The sequence below is a fragment of the Sturnus vulgaris genome, chromosome 34, assembly GCF_052056855.1.
Source record: "Sturnus vulgaris isolate bStuVul1 chromosome 34, bStuVul1.hap1, whole genome shotgun sequence".
NCBI lineage: Eukaryota > Metazoa > Chordata > Aves > Passeriformes > Sturnidae > Sturnus > Sturnus vulgaris.
The window spans coordinates 85,343-101,250 of NC_142276.1; positions in this window are offsets into that span (position 1 = coordinate 85,343).

Consider the following 15,908-nt stretch of genomic DNA (forward strand, 5'->3'; position numbering starts at 1 on the left):
GGGCATATTTTCTCGCGGATTCCGGGGGGATTTTCTCAGGGATTCCGGGGAGATTTTATCGGGGATTCCGGGGGGATTTTTCCCGGGAAATCCGGGGGGATTTTCCCCGCGATTCCAGGGGGATTTTCCAGGGGTTTCCGGGCATATTTTCTCGGGGATTCCTGGGGGATTTTCCAAGGGATTCCATGGGGATTATCCAGGGGATTCCAGGGGGATTTTATCGGGGATACCTGGGGGATTTTCCAGGGGATTCCTGGGGGATTTTCCCGGGGATTCCGGGGGGATTTTCACTGGGATTCCGGGGCGATTTTCTCAGGGAATTCCGGGGGATTTTCTCGGGAATTCCGGGAGGATTTTCAGGAGTATTCCGGGGGGATTTTCCCGAGTATTCCGGGGGGATTTTTTCGGGGAGTCCGGGGGGATTTTCCCGGGGATTCCGAGGGGATATTCCCGGGGAATTCCGGGGGGATTTTCTCCGGGATTCCGGGGGGATTTTCCAGGGGTTTCAGCGAGGAATTTCCCGGGGAATTCCCGGTGGATTTTCCAGGGGATTCCGGGTGGATTTTCTCGGGGATTCCGGGGGGATTTTCCCGAGTATTCCGGGGGGAATTTTTCGGGGAGTCCGGAGGGATTTTCCCGGGGTATCCGGGGTGATTTTACGAGGAATTCCGGGGGGATTTTCCCGAGTGTTCCGGGGGGATTTCCTCGGGGATTACGGGATGATTTTCTCGGGCAATTGCGGGGGATGTTCTCGGGTATTCCGGGGCCATTATCTCGGTGATTCCGGGGAGATTTTCTCGGGGATTCCGAGATTATTTTCCCGGGGAATTCATGGGAATTTTCCCGGGGATTCCGGGGGGATATTAGCGGGGATTCCGGGGTATTTTCTCCTGGATTCCGGGGAATTTTCCGTGGATTCCTGGGGGATTTTGCCGAGTATTTCGGGAGAATTTTCTCCTGGATTCCGGGGTGATTTTCCCGGGAAATTCCGGGGGATCTTCTCGGGGATTCCCGGGGCATTTTCCCGAGTATTCCGGGGGATTTTTTCGGGGAGTCCGGAGGGATTTTCCCGGGGATTCCAGGGGGATTTTACGAGGAATTCCGGGGGATTTTCTCGGGGATTCCGGGGTGATTTTCCCGGGAAATTCCGGGGGATTTTCTCGGGGATTCCGGGGGGATTTTCCCGAGTATTCCGGGGGTATTTTTTCGGGGAGTCCGGAGGGATTTTCCCGGGGATTCCAGGGGGATTTTACGAGGAATTCCGGGGGATTTTCCCGGGGATTCCGGGGGGATATTCCCGGGGAATTCCGGGGGATTATCCCGGGGATTCCGGGGGGATTTTCTCGGCGATACCGGGGGGGATTTTCTCGGGGATTCCGGGGGGATTTTCCCGGGAATTCCGGGGGGATTTTCCAGGGGATTTCGTGAGGATTATGCCGGGGAGTCTGGGGCTATTTTCGCGGGGATTTCTGGGGGATTTTCGCGTGGATTCCGGGGGGATTTTCCCGCGGAATTCCGGGGGGATTTTCTCGGGGAGTCCGGGGAGATTTGCCCGGGGATTCCGGGGGGATTTTCCGGGGGATTTTCTCGGGGATTCCGGCTGGATTTTCCAGGGGATTCCGGGCATATTTTCTCGGGGATTCCGGGGGGATTTTCTCGGGGATTCCGGGCATATTTTCTCGGGGATTCCGGTGCGATTTTCCAGGGGATTTCGTCGGGATTATCCCGGGGAGTCCGGGGATATTTTCTCGGGGATTCCGGGGGGATTATCCCGGGGATTCCGCAGGGATTTTGTCGGGGATTCCGGGATGATTTTCCATCGGATTACGGGTTGATTTTCCCGGGGAATTCCGGGGGGATTTTCTCGGCGATTCCAGCGGGATTTTATCGGGGATTCCGGGGGGATTATCCAGGGGATTCCAGCGGGATTTTATCGGGGATTCCGTGGAGATTTTCCGGGGATTCGGGGCGGATTTTCTCGGGAATTCCGGGGAGATTTTCCCCGGGATTGCGGGGGGATTTCCCGCGGGATTCCGGTGGGCATTTTCCGGGGATTTCGGGGGGATTTTCTCGGGGATTCCGGGGGGATTTTCCCCGGGTATTCCGGGTGGATTTTCCCGGGGATTCCGGGGGGATTTTCTCGGGGATTCCGGGGGGATTTTCACGTGGATTCCGGGGGGATTTTCTCGAGGATTTCGGGAGGATTTTCCCGGAGATACCGGGTGGATTTTCTCGGGGATTCCGGGAGGATTTTCCCGAGTATTCCGGGGGGATATTCTCGGGGATTCCGGGGGGATTTTCCCGAGTATTTCGGGGGGGGTTTCTCGGGGATTCCGTGGGGATTTCCCCGGGGATTCCGGGGGGATTTTCCCGAGTATTCCGGTAGGATTTTGTCGGGAATTTCCGGGGGATATTCTCGGGGATTCCGGGACGATTTTCCCGAGGAATTCCGGGGGGATTTTCTCGGGGATTCCGGGGGGATTTTCTCGGGGATTCCCGGGGGATTTTCCCGGGGAATTCCGGGGGGATTTTCTCGGGGATTCCGGGGAGATTTTCTCGCGTATTCCCGGGGCATTTTCCTGGAGATTCCTGGGGGATTTTATCGGGGATTCCGGGGGGATTATCCAGGGGATTCCGGGGGGATTATCCAGGGGATTCCGGGGGGTTTTTCCAGGGGATTCCGGGCATATTTTCCCGCGTATTACGGCCGAATTTTCTCGGGGATTCCGGGGAGATTTTCTTGGGGATTCCGGGGGGGCTTTCACAGGGATTTCTGGGGGATTTTCGCGTGGATTCCGGGGGGATTTTCTCGCGGATTCCGGGGCTATTTTCCCGGGGATTCCGGGGGAAATTTCTCGGGGAGTCCGGGGGGATTTTCTAGGGGAATTCCGGGGGATTTTCTCGGGGATTCTGGGGGGATTTTCCATCGGACTCCGGGTTGATTTTCCCGGGGACTCCGGGGGATTTTCTCGGGGATTTCTGGAGGATTTTCCCGGGGATTCCGGGCGGATTTTCTCGTGGATTCCGGGAGGACTTTCTCGTGGATTCCGGGAGGATTTTCCCGGGGATTCCGCAGGGATTTTCCACGGGATTCCGGGGGGATTTTCTCGGGGATTCCGGGGAAATTTTCTCGCGTATTCCCGGGGCATTTTCCTGGAGATTCCAGGGGGATTTTATCGGGGATTCCGGGGGGATTATCCAGGGGATTCCCGGGGGGATATTGCAGAGTATTCCGGGGGGATTTTCCCGGGGAATTCCGAGGGATTTTCTCGGGGATTCCGGGGGGATTTTCTTGGGGATTTCGGGAGAATTTTCCCGGAGATACCGGGTGGATTTTCTCGGGGATTCCGGGAGGATTTTCCCGAGTATTTCGGGGGGGGTTTCTCGGGGATTCCGTGGGGATTTCCCCGGGGATTCCGGGGTTTTTTTCCCGAGTATTCCGGGAGGATTTTGTCGGGGATTTCCGGGGGATTTTCTCGTGGATTCCGGGACGATTTTCCCGAGGAATTCCGGGGGGATTTTCTCGGGGATTCCGGGGGGATTTTCTCGGGGATTCCCGGGGGATTTTCCCGGGGAATTCCGGGGGGATTTTCTCGGGGATTCCGGGGGAATCTTCCAGGGGATTCGGGGCGGATTTTCTCGGGGATTCCGGGGAGATTATCCCGGGGATTTCGGGGAGATTTTCTGGGGGATTCCTGGGGGATTTTCTCGGGGATAGCAGACGGATTATCACGGGGATTCCGGGATGAGTTTCTCGGGGAATTCAGGGGGATTTTCCCGGGGAATTCCGGGGGATTTTCTCGGGGATTCCGGGGGGATTTTCCCGGGGATTCCCGGGGATTTTCTCTCGGATTTTTTCCCCAATTTTTCAAGCATTTTTTCCCGCAATTTTCGTGGATTTTTCCCAAATTTTCCCCATTTCTCACTGATTTTTTCCCCATTTCTCAATTATTTTTGCCCCAATTTATCAAAGATTTTTTTCCCCATTTCTCACTGATGTTTTTCCCCATTTTCCCCCCATTTCTCACTGATTTTTATTCCCCACTTTTCAATGATTTTTCCCCATTTCTCTCTGATTTTTTCCCCATTTCACCATGATGTTTTCCCCATTTCTCACTGATTTTTCCGTTGATTTTTCATGGATTTTTCCACCCATTTTTCGTGGATTTTTTCCCCATTTTTCCCCATTTCTCACTGATTTTTTCCCCCATTTATCACTCCTTTTTCCCCATTTTTCCCCATTTCTCACTGATTTTTTCCGCCATTTTTCATGGATGTTTCCCCCAATTTTCATGGATATTTCCTGATTTTCCCCCCCATTTCTCACTGATATTTGCCCCCATTTCTCTCTGAATTATTCCCCCCATTTTTCATGCATTTTCCCGCCCATTAATCACTGATTTTTTCCCCATTTCTCACCGACTTTTCCCCCCATTTCTCACTGATTTTTATCCCCCACTTCTGACTGATTTTTCCCAATTTTTCGTTGATCTTTTTCCCCATTCCTCACCGATTTTTCCCCCATTTCTCTCTGATTTTTCCATCATTTTTCATGGTTTTTTCCCCCCCATTTCTCACTGATTTTACCCCATTTCTCACTGATTTTTTTAATGTTTGTATTTCTATTTCTATTTCTATTTATGTTTATATTTATATTTATTATTATTGTTTTGCATGTTTATGTTTATGTTTATGTTTGTTTATGTTTATATCTATGCAGGTTAACGTTTGTGCATGTTTATGTCTATGTTTATATTTATGCATATTTATTTTTATGCCGGCGAACGCGGGCAGGCGTTTTATGTAGACGCCTATCCGCCGGGGTCCTAGAGAGGCCGCCATCTTGAGCGTGTCGGGACGCTCAAAATGGCGGCTCGGGCGGCACCCCCGGCTGACCTGCCAAAAATGGCGGCAGAAGGGGCGGGAAAAAATCAGGACCCCGGTGTGTAGGCATAAGATGCCTGATTACATCGCCGACGCCGATCCGCTCGCCGACAATTTTCCCGGATGTTTCAGAGCGTGCCGACAACGGCCGCGCGGTCCGCGGTGCCGCGGGTGTGAGGGCGCCGGCGGGCGCGGGCAGGCGTTTTATGTAAACGCCTATCCGCCGGGGTCCTAGAGAGGCCGCCATCTTGAGCGTGTCGGGACTCTCAAAATGGCGGCTCGGGCGGCACCCCGCCTGACCTGCCAAAAATGGCGGCAGAAAGGGCGGGAAAAAATCAGGACCCCGGTGTGTAGGCATAAGATGCCTGATTACATCGCCGACGCCGATCCGCTCGCCGACAATTTTCCCGGATGTTTCAGAGCGTGCCGACAACGGCCGCGCGGTCCCCGGTGCCGCGGGCGTGAGGGCGCCGGCGGGCGCGGGCAGGCGTTTTATGTAAACGCCTATCCGCCGGGGTCCTAGAGAGGCCGCCATCTTGAGCGTGTCGGGACTCTCAAAATGGCGCCTCGGGCGGCACCCCGGCTGACCTGCCAAACATGGCGGCAGAAAGGGCGGGAAAAAATCAGGACCCCGGTGTGTAGGCATAAGATGCCTGATTAAATGGCCGACGCCGATCCGCTCGCCGCCAATTTTCCCGGATGTGTCAGAGCGTGCCGATAACGGCCGCGCGGTCCGCGGTGCCGCGGGCGTGAGGGCGCCGGCGAACGCGGGCAGGCGTTTTATGTAAACGCCTATCCGCCGGGGTCCTAGAGAGGCCGCCATATTGAGTGTGTCCGCACTCTCAAAATGGCGGCTCGGGCGGCACCCCCGGCTGACCTGCCAAAAATGGCGGCAGAAAGGGCGGGAAAAAATCAGGACCCCGGTGTGTAGGCATAAGATGCCTGATTACATCGCCGACGCCGATCCGCTCGCCGACAATTTTCCCGGATGTTTCAGAGCGTGCCGACAACGGCCGCGCGGTCCCCGGTGCCGCGGGCGTGAGGGCGCCGGCGGGCGCGGGCAGGCGTTTTATGTAAACGCCTAGCCGCCGGGGTCCTAGTGAGGCCGCCATCTTGAGTGTATCCGCACTCTCAAAATGGCGGCTCGAGCGGCACCCAGGCTGACCTGCCAAACATGGCGGCAGAAAGGGCGGGAAAAAATCAGGACCCCGGTGTGTAGGCATAAGATGCCTGATTACATCGCCGACGCCGATCCGCTCGCTGCCAATTTTCCCGGACGTGTCAGAGCGTGCCGACAACGGCCGCGCGGTCCGCGGTGCCGCGGGCGTGAGGGCGCCGGCGGGCGCGGGCAGGCGTTTTATGTAGGCCCCTATCCGCCGGGGTCCTAGAGAGGCCGCCATCTTGAGCGCTGCCGCAGGGCTGGGTCCCGGCCCGCGGGCCCTTCCGCCATCCTGAGAGGGGCACGGTGCAGTACCCGCCTGTGTCCACACGGCGGCAGCACTGCCGCCCAACTCAGCCCGGCACTGCCGCCCTGTCAGGGACAGCCAGAGAAGGGAGAGAGTTCCAAGCACCAGAGTCCCCACCCGTCATAAAATCCTCTCAATGAACGCCCCAAAAAAACCCTGACCCAAACTAAAAATGCCCTGCCTCTGACCAAATGAAAAAAAAAACCTTTTATATATATAAATCATCTATTTTTTAATATTTAATTTATAGTCATAATCTATACATATTTCATATATTCAATTTAATTGCTATTCTATTTATCATATATACAATATTATTTTATTATTCATTATATACATAGATTTATATTACTAATGTTATTTCTATTTTATGTATATCCATACATATTTGTAGGTTCATTGTTTTTAATATTATTTATTTAAAAGCTCTGCCTCTAACCAAATAGAAACAAAAAACTCGATTATTTTAAATTATATTTGAATATATTTTTCTATTTAGTTTTCATATTTATATCTGTAGATTTATATGTCTATATTGTGTATTCTATATTTATATACTATTTAATGTAGTTTTTACTAGTATATTAATATACTATATGCTATTTACATTCTATTATAACATACTATTTAATATAACATATTAAAATCGATAAATTATTTCTATTACATACTACATACATGTATTTTATATTTATGTTTATTTCTATATATTTATACTTACATATATATATGCATATATAGTTATAATTATTTTATGTCAGTATCTATTTTTGCATATTTGTATATTTTTGCCTATATTATTTATATTATTTATTAAAAACCCTCCTCTAACCAAATAAAAATCAATAAAACATTCCTTTTAAAGTCTAAATATTTATATATTTCTATTTTCATAACAGTATATCATGTAATGTAATATATTTATATATTGGTTTCTTATATTTGTTTATATATTTTTATTCTTTATCTTTTCTTTTATATTTACAGTATCTATAAAAAAACCCTACCTCTATCCAAACACAAACCAATAAAACATTCCTTTTAGACTATATTTAGCTATTTTTTAAGGTTCTGTTTTTCATGCATTCTACACCCACCCCTCCCTCTCAATGTTCTGGCACCCACCATGACCCCCCGCCATGCCCGACTCACCTGCTCCTCCAGCGCAGCCCGGCTCCCTCTCCCAGGGACCTTGGGGTGCCCCAAACCACGTCGGAGCCCCCCTCAGCCTTTTTTCCTCACCCCAAAGAAGGCACAGAACGACTCCAACTGCCCTGGACAGCAGCAGGGCACTTGACTGCAACCCCTCCCATGTGTCCATCCCACAGAAAGTGACTCTGCTGACACCAGAAAAGGGAGGGCAACCCCCACAAGGGTTGAAGTTCCTCCCCAGCCCTGCAGACACAGGGGACAAGGGGCAGAAAGGAGGAGGGGCAGCAGAGAGGACACGGGAAGAAAATCAACATCAAGGTGCACGATGAAATGGAACCCCCCCTAAAAAAAAAAGAAGAAGAAGAAAAATGAAAACGAAAAATAACCAAAAAACGAAAAGAAACCCCTGGCATGCTGGATGGGCAGCACAAGAGGGAGGGATTAAAAATGAACAGGGACAGTGAACGGGACACAAGGATCCCACGGGAAACAACGGCACAGGGAGCACCACAGAGGCACAGAGAAGGACGGAGAAAAGACAGAGAGTGCCAAACACACAGCAAGGACTGAGGGGTACCATGACAAAGAGGGAACCCAGGAGCCAGAGAGGAAGCGAGCACAGCCGGTGCGGGGCGGGCAAAGTCGGGCAAGGAGCAGCACAGGCACGGAGACAGAGAGGCACGGCCAGCAGGACAGAGGCTCACCAGGAGAGGGGCACAGCAAGGGAGGAGCACCGGGCAGCGCTCCTTTAGGACAAGAATATTCACACACACAAGCAATTCCCTCATTTGCACCTCATTTTTATTTCACACCCCCCCCCCCCCCCCAAAAAAAAATTCAGCTCATAGCACAGGCAGCTCTGGCTTTTCCCTGCACAGTATTTCTACCAAGGCCCTGGGCACAGCACACGGTAGCGAGTCACCTGAATCAATCCTGATTTACATTTCAAAGCTTCTCCTTCTGGCACTGCACCTTCTCAGACCCGGGCTGCCATGTTCCACTCCCCTCATGGCCACATTCAAGAACAACTGTTGCCATTCTGCAGAGAATTCCCAATACGGCTCACGTATTATCAGTGGGCAGAAAACTCTTTGGGCTTCAGTTCCACCTCTCACCTGTTCCACGCGGAGGGAGGACAGGCATTTGTCACACATCACAGCAGCAAGGCTGGATCAAGGCTTTTTTTTTTTTTTTTTTTTTTTTTTTTTTTTTTTTTTTTGATTGAATAAAAGGGTAAGAAAAAACAAACCAGGTCTCATACAAATGTCTTGAAACACCATTAAAGCTTTTTAAACCCAAGGAAAGCATCGTGATTCCTGACTTCAGTCTTCTATCCATACTGGTTTTGGCATCATGAAATCAATCAGAGTCTTTTAAGAAATACTAAATCATCATGACTAAACCCCGGGCTCCTGGTCATTTGCACTTACAGCCCCTTGTAGGAAGCTCTCCAGCCTTTTTTTCCCATCCTACGTTGGACAGAGGATGGCTGTGAACCGCACGCCTCCGCACAAACAGTCCTGCCGGCTCCTCAAAAAGTTTAAAATGCCTGTGATAAAAATGATAGAAAGTAATACTGCCTCTCAGACTGTTCAAGAAATGGGAAGTTGGACTTTCAATGTCCCACTGAGAGATGCCGAATAAAAGCTTCCCCATGAGCTCGCACAGAGTAGTAACATTTCTTGGACGAAACTAAACTAAGATTTTTTTTTTGACCAAACAAGATAGGTCTGTATGAGAACAGCTCAGGAGGCTTTCAGGGCTCGCAGTGATGCTGGCAGAGCACAGAACGTTAAAGATGAAGTCTTAACTCCCTGAATTAATGCCCTGTGGTAGCCAAATCTTTTTGCAAAGACACACAAGACTTGCTTCTCCTTGTTTCCGAGTTCCCAAGCCGTCCTGTAATTCGTCACCTGCACTAGTGCAGACCAATCTGCCGTGGGCAAGGAACAGATCCGGCTCCTGAGCTCCAAGCCACGTGTCCCCGATGGAAACCCAAGTCAGGAATACAAAAACACCTGTGGAAGAAAGACGAGAGAAAAATCAGAAGACACAGATATTCTTCTATTCCCACACAGAAATACCGAGCCAAGCTGTTTACCTCTGGGACTCTGTTTTCAAACAGCTCCCCAACTCTGTTCCTAGATGGAAAACGTGGAGTGGCTTTGCCCATGCAAAGCCAATGAGCCTCCTCACAAGAAGGAACAAACCAGTTTCCTGCTAAATCAGACACCTGGAAATCTCACCTGTCACATGCTGTCATGGACCAGCAAGAGGGATCAGCATCCAGGCCCACGTGGACTTGTTCATTCCTGGCTTCTAATGCAGCAGGGACAACAGCACTGAAGGGAAATGATCACGTCTTCATTTAAAGAGAACCCAACTTCTTCATCAAAGCCATCACTGTCCTCGAGCAGGACATCCACCATATCCAGGACATCTAATAAGTGAAGAAAAACATCAAAGCAAGAATCCAGACTAACAGGAAAAACAACAGACGTAGAATGCAACACTCCAGGAATACAAGGCATCTTTTTAATTCTTTTTAATTAAAAAAAAAATTTTAAAAAGTATGAAAGCCACATTTGTCACACAATACAACGTTAAGTGCAACCCCTAAATTACAGCTGAACCTTCACTCTGCCTTTCAATGCTGCTGTCCAGCACGGAGCAGCTGTGGCTGCTCCTGGATCCCTGGATGTGTCCAAAGCCAGGCTGGACACTGGGGCTTGGAGCAGCCCGGGCTACTGAAAGGTGTCCCTGTTCATGGCAGGGCTGGAACTGGATGAGATTTAAGGAGCCTTGCCGGCCAAACCACTCTGGGATTCCATGACTCTGTCAACAGTCCCAGGCAGAAGGGCTAGATTTCCATTTGAGTTCAAAAACGCTGCTGCAAGAGCATGAAGAGAGATTTCAAATACCGTTCAAGTGGCACAGCCACGGCAGAAATTACTTTCAGAGGTAAAGCGGCAACTTGGCAATTCCACTTCGACTTCTGATACCAAGAACACGTGGAGAGCTGAATCCTGGAGGGCCCTTACTTAACAGGATTGCCAGAGTTATCCATCCCCAGTTTGCTGATTAGGGCTAGAAAGTGTATCCCCAAGTCATGGAGTTGGGATGTTGACAGGTTACCACATACCATCAATGTGAGAGACGGGGATGCTGATGTTATCAGAGTCCTGTTTAAACAGAGCCACCTGGAGCGTGCTGGCTGCCTGAACCAGGTCTGCTGCCTTGTCAGTGTAGGGACAGGGGTTGGTCACCAGCTTCAGCAGGACCTGTCAGCAAAGGTGGGGAGAAAGGTAAGTGCACCTGCTGGCTGGCAAGTGCAGGGGAACCACACGGTACTGAGAACGACCACGTGCTGAAAGCTGGGCAGCTTTTATGAGGACAACTTCCATAGCACTTCTGCAGGATTCTGTCTACAGTTCCTGCTCTACAGGCCACACTGATGGAAAAACAAAAACCCACCACAACTTGGCACCTAGATTGCGACCACACACCGAGTACCTGGGCAGACCACAGTGGAGGCAAAGCACTGGGCATTCAACATCCTGAAGAGTAAACAGCAAGTGTCACCTTTCCTTGTCAAGGACCACCATCTACTGAGCTCTGATAATGTTGGCACCTAAAGAGGAGATCAAAGCTACCCACACCTACACCACTCTACCCTTACACCAACAATGCTGTAATAACAGCTGATCTTTTTGGATTTCATTTTCCTACAAATCATTTGGCTGCCCTCCCACTGAACACAAGAAGGATGCCACCTCCGTATAAAGAATCCCAAACAAGGCTTTTCTCAGAATTCATTCGCTGGTCTTTGACAGGTTTCTCAACAATAGCAACAAGACCTCCAGTTTCCACTAACACTATTCTTTGCATTTTTTTTATCCAGCTGATTTGAACACCGTTACCTTTTCCAAAAACTGAATCACTGCTTCCTTCTGGTCTTCTTTTGTATTATCCAAGTGCTCCAGCCAAATTGAAAGCTCCTTCCACGTGTACTCAAACGCTCCACTGTCACATAAAACCTGTCCAGGAAACAAAGGAGGAAGTGGTGCAAATAAACCTCAAAACACCTAAAATACAAAACCCCGAGGGATGCAGATCTTTTTCTATAGTTACCTTCATGCTTCCTTCTTTTAGGAACGAAAAGAAGAGCAGGTTGATGAGGAGTCGTATCTGCCGCTCTCCTCACCCTCAGTTCAAGAGGCTCATTGGGGGACTTCAGCTGCATAGTGGACAATAAAAATCCTACTTCTGTAATTTTTGGAAAGCAGGTTATACTGCTTTCAGAGGGCCGTACAGCTTTCTATCATCACAGGCAGTTAAAAAAAAAAAAAAAAGCACCTTCAAAATAGCCTGTAGGGGAGTTTTAGAAAACTACCGATGAAACAGAGGAAAATCATTGCTAAATTAAACCTGAATCAGGCTACTTGTACTTAAAGCAATCAGGCAGACGGATGAACAGTCACATAAATGAGCAGTGGGCTGTGACCACAGCAAGGTCCAGAGAGAAGTGCAAGTTGCTGGGGGTGGTGAGGAAGACCAACAAGTCCCACACCCTAGAGACAGGCTTTGACGTGCCTAGAAACTTCCCCCCGCTTTCCTGCTCTCCAAATTCAGGCCCTGACTGCGAGCACCCAAACTCGGTGACCCCGAGCTCCAGCTCTACAAGCAAGAAAGGAGGAGGGAGAAGAGGAAGGAATCCGAGTGACACCAGGGTTCAGCTCCCTCCCCCTAAGGCCCAGCAAGAGAGGAAACCTTGCCCAGCTTCCCGACCCTGGCACCTACATTGGACGACTGCAATTACACAGGATGAATCTGTGCCTTTGCTCCTCTCCACACATCAAATACAAGGAAGCCATCACAACTCATTTGTTCTACAGTTACTCCGTGTACAACACCAGCAGCTCTAAAAATAACTGCTGCTCACATCAATCTGACAGGGGAATTCATTTAAAGCAAGAAAACATGAAGGAAAAAGGATTCATTATAATATAAGCGACTATTTTTGGCAGGGTCTGGAAACAGAAATGCACCTGCAGCTCTCACAAAACCGGGCAGGAACAGAATGTGAAATCCAAAAACGAGCCTTCAGTTACATGGCACTGTGCAGAAAAGTAAGTCCTTACCATCTATTCTTAGCAGCCTTTCTGCTGACGGAACTGCCCCAACTTCCCTGTTCCTGCTTTCCCTTCAGAGAAAATGCAAAGGACTGAAGTGGAAAGTGGACACAGGAACAAGTCAAGCAGTCCATGTTCCCACCTGGCAAAAGAATCCAAAACCATCAGAAAAACGGCACATTTTGAGCAGCTTTCGGTTGAGACATTCATTGCTGGGAGACCAAGTGAACCTGCCTTTAATCCCTTGCAAGGATCAAGGGCCACTAAACCCTAATTCAGTCACTGTAACTGGATTTTTTCTTGGCAGGACAGTCTGGTTGCATTTATTCCTTATTCCTAGGGGTAAATCTCTACCCCTACTTAGGTAACTAAAGGATGTCCTCTTTGAATAAGGTGCTAAAAACAGCAGCCTCTGGTGTCTGGTGGACTTCGAGCTGACCAGCTTTTTCTCAAAAGTCAAATAACTAATTTAAATATGCAGAGGGGGATGCTAATTTTCAAGACAAAAAGTCCTCCTTGCATCAAAGCTGGTATCAGACAATAACAGAGAGGACTACTCTGCAGGGCCAGAGGAAACCGGAGAAGACTTATGAAAGGCTAGAGTGCTGAAGCACAGATTAAAGAAACGCTGATAAAAAGTAAAAATCCAAAGTAATATCTTCTTGATCAATGTCAAGACCTTTGCAGGCACCAACTGCACTGATTTATTACAGTATCAGAATTCATTCAGCCTCGGGGGGGTGCGTAAACACGACAGACATTTTCTTTGCTCTTTCATCAACTGCTGCAGTGAAGTCCGTTCACAGCATTGATTTCTGTCAAATATTTCGTTACTAGCCGGTTATCTGACAGCAAATTTCAACAAGAGTCACAGGAAAGGAGACTGGTGACCACACAATCCTGCAGCAAAGGTAACTGCTTCAAGAAAAAATCGTACGATCCTGAAATTTCAGGCCAGTGGGATAGAGTGAATATCCTGATATTTCAATTCCAAAGCTTACCTTAATGGTCTCGGGCTCCGGGGCTTGGAGGGGGGGGGGTTCGGAAGGGCCGCCTCCGGAGGAGGGGATCCCGGGGGGAGTCAGGGGCCCGGGGAGGGGGGCGAGGCGGAGGGAGAGGACAAAGAGGAAGATGAGGAGGAGGAAGAAGGGGGAGAGGGTTTGAGAGGAGGGGAAGCCCAAATCCGTGCTGTGTGCGGAGCTCCGACAGCACGCTGCAGCCCGCAGCTCAGTGTGAGCACGGGGCAGAGGAGGCGATTTCTGGGCATTCAATCACCCTGAGGCGGGCCCGGCACCGCCCCTGCAGCACCGTCCCCAGCACAGCTCGGTACCGCTCCGGGATCACCCGGCCCCGCCCCCGGTGCCGCCCGGGACCACTGGGGACCGCCCCTAAAGCACCGCCCCGGCCCCGCCCGGTCCCGTCCCCGGGACCTCCGTGCCCCGCCTCGCCAAGCCCCGGCTCCGCCCCGAGCCTGCCCGGGCTGCGCCGGGACCATCGCTGGCGGCCCCGCCCCTCTTCCCCGGGCCGAAGCGGGCTGAAGGAGATGTCCGCACGATTGGAAACGCCGCCGAAAATCGCACCCGTGGGATCGGTGTCGGCGTCGTGCGCAGGCATCCCACTAGAGCGAGCGGGCTCCTTGCTGTGCCACCCTCCTTTTGCAGCCAGAGTTAGAAGGTCGGGGAGCGACACCCGAGCCGCCATCTTGGGAGAGGCAGGCGCGCAGTACCGCGCTCTGCCCACAGGGTGGCGCTTGGGAGACAGGCAAGGGATGGAATCAAGGAGTGTCCCAATCCTTGAGGAAATCCCCCAGAATGAACGCCCCAAAAAACCCCGACCAGAACTGAGAAACCTCCTGCCTCTGTATGAGTGCAAAGGGTGTGAAAGGAGTGTGCAAATAGTGTGCATTAGCAATCGATCGGCAGGCATTGGCAATCGACCGCCGATCTAATCGATCGGCAGGCGCGATCAATCGATCGCCGAGCTAATCGATCGGCAGGCATTAGCAATCGATTGCCGATATAATCGATCGGCAGGCATTAGCAATCGATCGCCGATCTAATCGATCGGCAGACGCGATCAATCGATCGCCGATCTAATCGATCGGCAGGCATGAGCAATCGATCACCGATATGATCGATCGGCAGGCATGATCAATCGATCGCCGATATAATCGATCGGGCAGGCATGATCAATCGATCGCCGATATAATCGATCGGCAGCCGCGATCAATCGATCGCCGATATGATCGATCGGCAGGCATGAGCAATCGATCGCCGATCTAATCGATCGGCAGCCGCGATCAATCGATCGCCGATATGATCGATCGGCAGGCATGAGCAATCGATCGCCGATCTAATCGATCGGCAGGCATTAGCAATCGAACGCCAATTAAGGGATGAAGGCAGGAGCAATTGAGCACCGAGAGATGGATCTGGGCAGGAGCAATCGAGCACAGAGTGATGTATCAGGATCCTGCCACCGTTTACAAACCTAGCCCGCTGTTTGAGTGCCAGCTGCCTCCTCCAAACTGACATCAGGAAATTGGGAGGGTCAATTTTGTTTTACAGGGAAAAGGACCTCAGTTTGTGTACAGGTCCCTGTTCCAGGAACTGGGCTTCTGCCTGCTAAAATTCCAATTGACGCAGGATTTCTCCCAGACCAAAGCTGGCACCACCTAGAACTCTGCTTGCCCTTGGAGTGGTCCTGGATGGTCCCAGGGGGCCCTGTTTCGTGTCTTCATGGTTTCTGGAGTATCCTGCAGCACTGGGATGACTTTGACATTTTTGTGTCCTTCTCAATGGCAGGATCACTCCCAGGAGTCCCAGTGTCCTCCCTGTGTCCCTAGTTTCCTCCCAGCGTGCCTTCCAATGTTCCCACTTCCCTCACAGTTCTTCCAGTGTCCCTGCCAGTGCTCCCAGTTTTCCCGGTGCAAGTACTGGACACACAGCAGAAGCGGTTCAGTCACTGCTTTGACCCTTTATTGCCACCATGGGAAGCAGCCTGACCCATAAACAGTCTACACTTACCTTTCAACAGAGCCAACACTGAAACAGAACAAATCTCTCTTCTACTCGAGATGCCTTGAGGTACACCTGTAGATGCTGCCAAGTGTCCTTGAGCAGCCAGAGCAGAATAAGGTTTCTACCAAGCTGTAAGTAAGAAATAACATTTATTCAGAAGAAAATTAAAGGAAGCACCCCTCCCCATCCCTTTTCTTAAAAAAAAATTAAAAATCAGGCATTAGAATTCTTTTAAGCATTCATTCTTGCTTTAC